Raw genomic sequence first — 6,164 nt, 5'->3', positions numbered from 1 at the left:
TGTGTGTGTAAAATTGTAGCATTTCTTTACAATTGTGCATTTTATATTATTATTGTTCTGTGATGATTTGTCATGTTGCTTCCATAATATATAATATTCAGATTGCAGAATCACTGGTATGAATTAGTCATTTTTGTAAATTCTGTTATTTTAGTGCTGTTTTGAAACTGATGGCCTGGTTTGATTTGGGACTTTTGGTTGCTCCAATGCTGATGTTAACCATAGACTGTGATGTTAACGAACGGTGTCCTGTATATTCAATTCAGCGTCTGTGCAGAGTGACTGGTTTGTGTTAATCACACATTGATGGAAAGTGATGTTCTACACCTTTAAAACTGCAAATCATTGATAAAAATCATTTAATAATAACCATTGTTTAATATATGTTTATAAAGCGTTCTGGTTTATATATAAAACGCTATGTAATGTTAAAGAATTTTTTTCATTAATTCATTAATTAATAATTCATTTCTGGGATGTACACTTTCAAGGGGCTAGAAAACATGAGATTTATGTCATCCACTATAGCCTACTAGAGGTTGCGTGCTGTATTGTCCTTCCGTTTTACCTGGAAAGGGAGCCATTTTGTCTACTTTCTGGAGAGGTAATGTGTGCGTGTTTCTGTATATGTAATCGGAAATCATCTGTGCATTAACATTAATCATATAGCATATTTTTAGGCCAGTATGCTATGTTTTTTGTCTGTTTCTATGTTTTGTGGTTGTATTTTGTGATTAATTGTATAAAGGCACCGTTTTGTTCCAGTATTAAATTTATGTACGTTAATTATCTGGCCAGCGTTTTAATTAGAAAAAATACATTTACTGTTTGAAACATTTTTGGTGTTATGATTGTTCTTATTACCTTATTAGTTAATAGCCTATACATTTTTTTTTAATTTTTTTTTTAGGATTTAATGATTTATTGCTGCACGTGTTTTTTTTTTCAATTGATTGTAGGCTAATCCTTAAGGATTATAACCTTTACTTTTTAAAAGACTTTATTATTTTATATTAATGTCAATTCTATAGATTTAGAGGTCAATGTCTGTACAGCGAGTGGCTGTTAATTTTTAATTAAACTAGATGAAAAATACATAACTGACGTGGGGTAGGCTATGGTTGGTGTAGGCTAAATATTAGTTATAACCTGGGATAAATAAGTCGATATGTGCTCGTAATGATTATAATTATCGAGTGATTTTTAAATCATATGCATTTTGCAATTTATCGAAGTTGAGGGGTCAAATGCCGACACTAGGCGTTGTCTATATGTGTTCGTTAATGTTTTAAGTGAACAGTTCAGACCACGTGCGTAAATATTAAATTCATGAGGTCTTAAAGTGGCATTCCGATTGAAAGATTCAGTTGACTGTTTACATGAGACGTTACCCGATCTTGCATGTGGTGATAGAATTGTAACATGCGAGCACACAGTTTGTCTGCCGCATCAGAAATGTCGATGCTGTCCTCTTCAGCAGGTGGAATTGTTTCCGGTTGTCATGATTACCGCTCTCAACGGCCAACAGGACTTACAGTTTTAGGGAAAAAAGTGTAAGATTTATCTCAGAAAAAATGTGACTGCAGCACGCGCTCTTCAGCGGTGGAGGCGCGCTGTATATCGTGTCACTGAGGAACTAGGGGAGAACCGGGGCGAAAGTAACGCGGGACGAAAGTAACAAAGCGATTTTCTCAGAGCTCTGACTACATTTGCATTCCAAGCTATGATAGCACGTTCAGCACGCAACCTTTGATGGATCTGTCAAAAATCATGTGGTTTCGTCATCATTTCCCGCGGTGGGGTCCGAAATATAGTTTTCAAGTACGAAAAGTAAATTACTGAAACTGTACTTTTTTTTCTAATTACAAGTTGTGTTTCTCGTTTCATGTGTCACAGTAATGGTCACACTACAGATTATTTATTGCTGTTACACATCCTGAAGGTTTGTCTTTTCAGAGTTTTTCAGTATAAAAGTAAATCGTGTTTAAATGTCAGGACTTCCTGTCGGGACGAAAGTAACAGTGGTTACTTTTGTCCCACTTTTATATATATAATGCATATTATGCTAATTTAATTGTCATATTGTTCATATTGTTGAAGAAAAAAATTATCAAATAGATTAACATTGCACAAAAAAATATTCTAAACCTACAAGTTTGTACTGTCAGGTTATATTTGAAACATTTGATTAAACTAAAAATTGAAAATGAAAATGTCATTTATTAGTTTTTTGCAAAGATAAAGTAGCTACAAAATATGTTTGCAGTTACATATTAACAAGGTCATAGTCAGGTATATTTAATAAAAACAAGTGTAACACAAAACAATCTAGCTTATATTGTTGTGTTACTTTTGACCCACCTGTGTGTTACTTTTGTTCCAACTGATGGGGTCAAAAGTAACAATCTGCGTCTTATGTTCAAAGTGAAATTATACTGTAGTCATTCTGCATTTGTACAAAATACCACTTGCTGTTGATAGACCACACTTGTGAGTTATTGACCACAGCAAATATATATCTCTGTCTAAAAAAAATTCTTTTAAAATTACGTTTTTCTGAAAAATGGTACTTTCGCCCCTGCTCTCCCCTACACTAACAGTAGCTATTTATTTGAAATAAAATGCTTTTGTAACATGTACTTCTATTTAAATATTTTGGATTGGCTAGAATTATTATTATTATTATTTGGAAATAACTACATTTATTAGTTAGAAAATAATACATTTATTTAGCAGGGATGCATTAAATTGATATGACAGTATACACATTTATAATGTTGCAAAAGCTTTATATTCCTTTATATCTCTATTCATTAAATAATCCTGAAAAAAACTGAGCAGGAAATCGGCATATTAGAATAATTTTTGATGGATCGTGTAATTCTAAAGACGTCAGCTAATGATGCTACAAATTCATTATGAATCACAGAAATAAATAGCGTTTTAAAATATATTAAAATAGGAAAAAGTTATTTTAAATTGTAAAAATATTTCATAGTAAAACTATTTTTGCTGTATTTTGTATTTAAATATTGTATTTATATATGTAGCATTGGTGAGCAGAAGCCTTTTTAAAAACATTTTCAGTTAAACTTTTAATTATATATATATATATATATATATATATATATATATATATATATATATATATATATATATATATATATATATATATATATATATATATATATATATAGGCCATATAGTATAGGGATGGGGAACAGTCGAGTAGGCTAGGCTACTCGAACGTGACAGTGACGATCGATCATGAAAACGATGATCGCCCTAACTTAAAAAAATATATATTTGTATATTTATCGGACTGGTTATTGCGGCATTTTGGACGGTAACTGAGGTCTGATTTGTTAGCATTAGAGAGCACGCCTTCCAGACCGCGAAATAAAGTGAAACTAAAGCACTGATGCCTGGAAGCACTAATGATCATGAAATACAGTGCAATATGTGCAGCGCCAATCTGTCACATACACAACATTACAACGAGAACACGATTGTAATATAATGTATTCTCCGTGCTTTAGTTCCTCGTGTATCAGCGCGCGCTGTTAAAGGAAATCCACAACGAGAGTCAAAGCGCGGTCAATTTCGCATTCGCGTCATTTTCCACAGAATCAAGTTGTAAGATTACTTGTTTAATGATTAGCTTATATGTTGTCTATATCTGATTAATCTCATATAGGACGGCGTTTGGTTGAGTTTAATAACAGCTAAAGCGCTGCTGTTATATCAGCTGGTGTTCATTCTTTTCAGCTTCAGCTCAAATGCGAACAGCCCAACATTATCGACTCTGGGTTGTTTGAGACGGTCATATTATTTTTAGATAAGCTATTTCTTTTTTTCAAAATCATTGATGATATTAATAAGGCAAAGCTCTGCAGGGATTTCCTTTAATAGTAAAACACTTTAAACACTCTCAAAAGTGCTATAGCTATATAATGTCTCATGCTATACACGTTTACATGCACAATTTTTGTCATTCTGAGTACAGATAATTATTATTATTATTAGTGTGAAATAAAATTGCTATTATTGTGAAAGATTTATTTTGGTGTATTGTGTTATTTCGGAAAAAGGGAAGAAACACATTCACACACTGATTGAAGATGCATGTAAATTATAGTTTAAATTAGCTAGAATTTATTAATTGAATATACTCAATTAATAAATAAATTAAATGATATAAGTTAATTAATGTTCTGCATGTTTTTTTTATATATATATATATATATATATATATATATATATATATATATATATATATATATATATATATATATATATATATATAGTGCAGTAGGCCTATGTAAATAAAAAATAGGGTAAATGTATTTGCATGTACAATCATGTCTTCACCCCTAGATATACAACCAATCAAAACAAGGGTGTTTAGTCTGTAGTATTGTTGACAGATGCTTTCAGATGTAGTTATTTTTGTGCATGCAAAAGATTGGTAAACTTTTGTTTTACACTTTTTAGACTTTTCAATGTTTTTTACCATTGAACGTTTATTTAAAAGAATAATTAGTTTGTAGGTTCATGTTATTGTCTTTTACATATGTTTAGACTTAACTTTATTTTGTTACTGTATTGAGTTTGTGAATTGTGATGTAGAAATGCATGGTTTAATTTCTCAGTTTCTCTCTCTCTCTGTGTGTGTGTGTGTGTGTGTGTGTGTGTGTATAGATGCCTCGCACAAAGCATTCTCGGCTGTCTCAGGTAGCTAAGAAGAGGATGGCAGACCGGATGGCTGCTGATTACAAAGAGGAACTGCAACCTCTTAAAAAAAATGCAGAAGTAACTGAACGTTGTGTACATCACAACGGGGATATTGAAAAGGTTTTGCCACCTTTTAAAAAAATGGCAAAAGTAACTGAACATTGTGTGCATCACAATGGGGATAAAAAACATGTTCAAGCATCTGGTCAAACATCTGGTCTAACATCTGGTCTAACATCTGGTCAAACATCTGGTCTAACATCTGGTCAAACATCTGGTCTAACATCTGGTCTAACATCTGGTCTAACATCTGGTCAAACATCTGGTCAAACATCTGGTCAAACATCTGGTCTAACATCTGGTCTAACATCTGGTCTAACATCTGGTCTAACATCTGGTCTAACATCTGGTCTAACATCTGGTCAAACATCTGGTCTAACATCTGGTCTAACATCTGGTCTAACATCTGGTCAAACATCTGGTCAAACATCTGGTCTAACATCTGGTCTAACATCTGGTCTAACATCTGGTCTAACATCTGGTCTAACATCTGGTCAAACATCTGGTCTAACATCTGGTCTAACATCTGGTCTAACATCTGATCACATAACTGATGCTAAAAATATTGATCCTAATAGTAGTGCTAATATGACCATGAATGCTGTTTCTGATGTATGTCCCCAGAGTTCTGTCATAAGAGGCTCTTTCCATCAAGGACATCCCCGTTTCAAATCCAATGTTGGTAAGCAATGTGTGGCAAACAGTTTAATTGCTATTCTCTTGTCTAAGATGAAAAATGTGTTGCAGTGGACTGTTAGTGACCTGAATGATGTCCTGATTCATGGAGATGACCTGTACAGTGCCATGAGAGATGGCGGAATGATCAATGACCCTGGGAACGGCTACGTCGACGTTGCTGAGCTGCCTGACACACACACACTGAATAATTGTAGTTTTTCAATAAACTATTCTTCTGTTGCATTTACTGGGTTGTTTGGTATTAATCAATATGAAGAAGGTCTGCAAGGTGTTGCCATGTCCCTTGATGAAGCATTAAAACAAGCATTCCAGAGGTTTGATGCGTGTTTGGTAAACATTAGGCAAAACACATGTGCTGCTGTCAGACAAGGTTCGTGGTATGCAGTGATTGATCCACATTCACGACTCTGTGATGGAACAGTTTCATCTCGTGGTAAGAGTGTAGTGGTTTTCCATCCCAGCATAGACTCTTTAGTCATTCATTTCAGGAGACTTGGTGCATCCTTGAAAGCATATAATCATCCATTTGAAGTAACTGGGGTTGAGGCAAATGTGATTGAGGAACACAGTCAGCATGATCGAATGGTGTGCCATACAGTGGTGGAGGAAAATGTTGAAGGAGTGAGGAAAGGTATAAAGTCAGAAATGGCAAGATGCAGTCACTCCTTGAC

At 33.7% G+C, this 6,164-nt stretch overlaps 1 long non-coding RNA gene across 1 annotated transcript; it reads left to right on the top strand.

Annotated features, from left to right (window-relative positions):
• The first annotated feature begins 548 nt into the window (after positions 1 to 548).
• Positions 549 to 5,719, top strand: LOC137045450 (uncharacterized). The gene is made up of 2 exons (XR_010898776.1): positions 549 to 604; positions 4,702 to 5,719. It is a non-coding gene; the product is annotated as an uncharacterized lncRNA (long non-coding RNA).
• Positions 5,720 to 6,164: the final 445 nt, after the last annotated feature.

Source organism: Pseudorasbora parva, chromosome 17 (assembly GCF_024679245.1).
Source record: "Pseudorasbora parva isolate DD20220531a chromosome 17, ASM2467924v1, whole genome shotgun sequence".
In the NCBI taxonomy this organism is placed as follows: Eukaryota; Metazoa; Chordata; class Actinopteri; order Cypriniformes; family Gobionidae; genus Pseudorasbora; species Pseudorasbora parva.
Note: the sequence above shows the minus strand (reverse complement) of the source record. Positions and strands in the feature narration are given on the sequence as shown.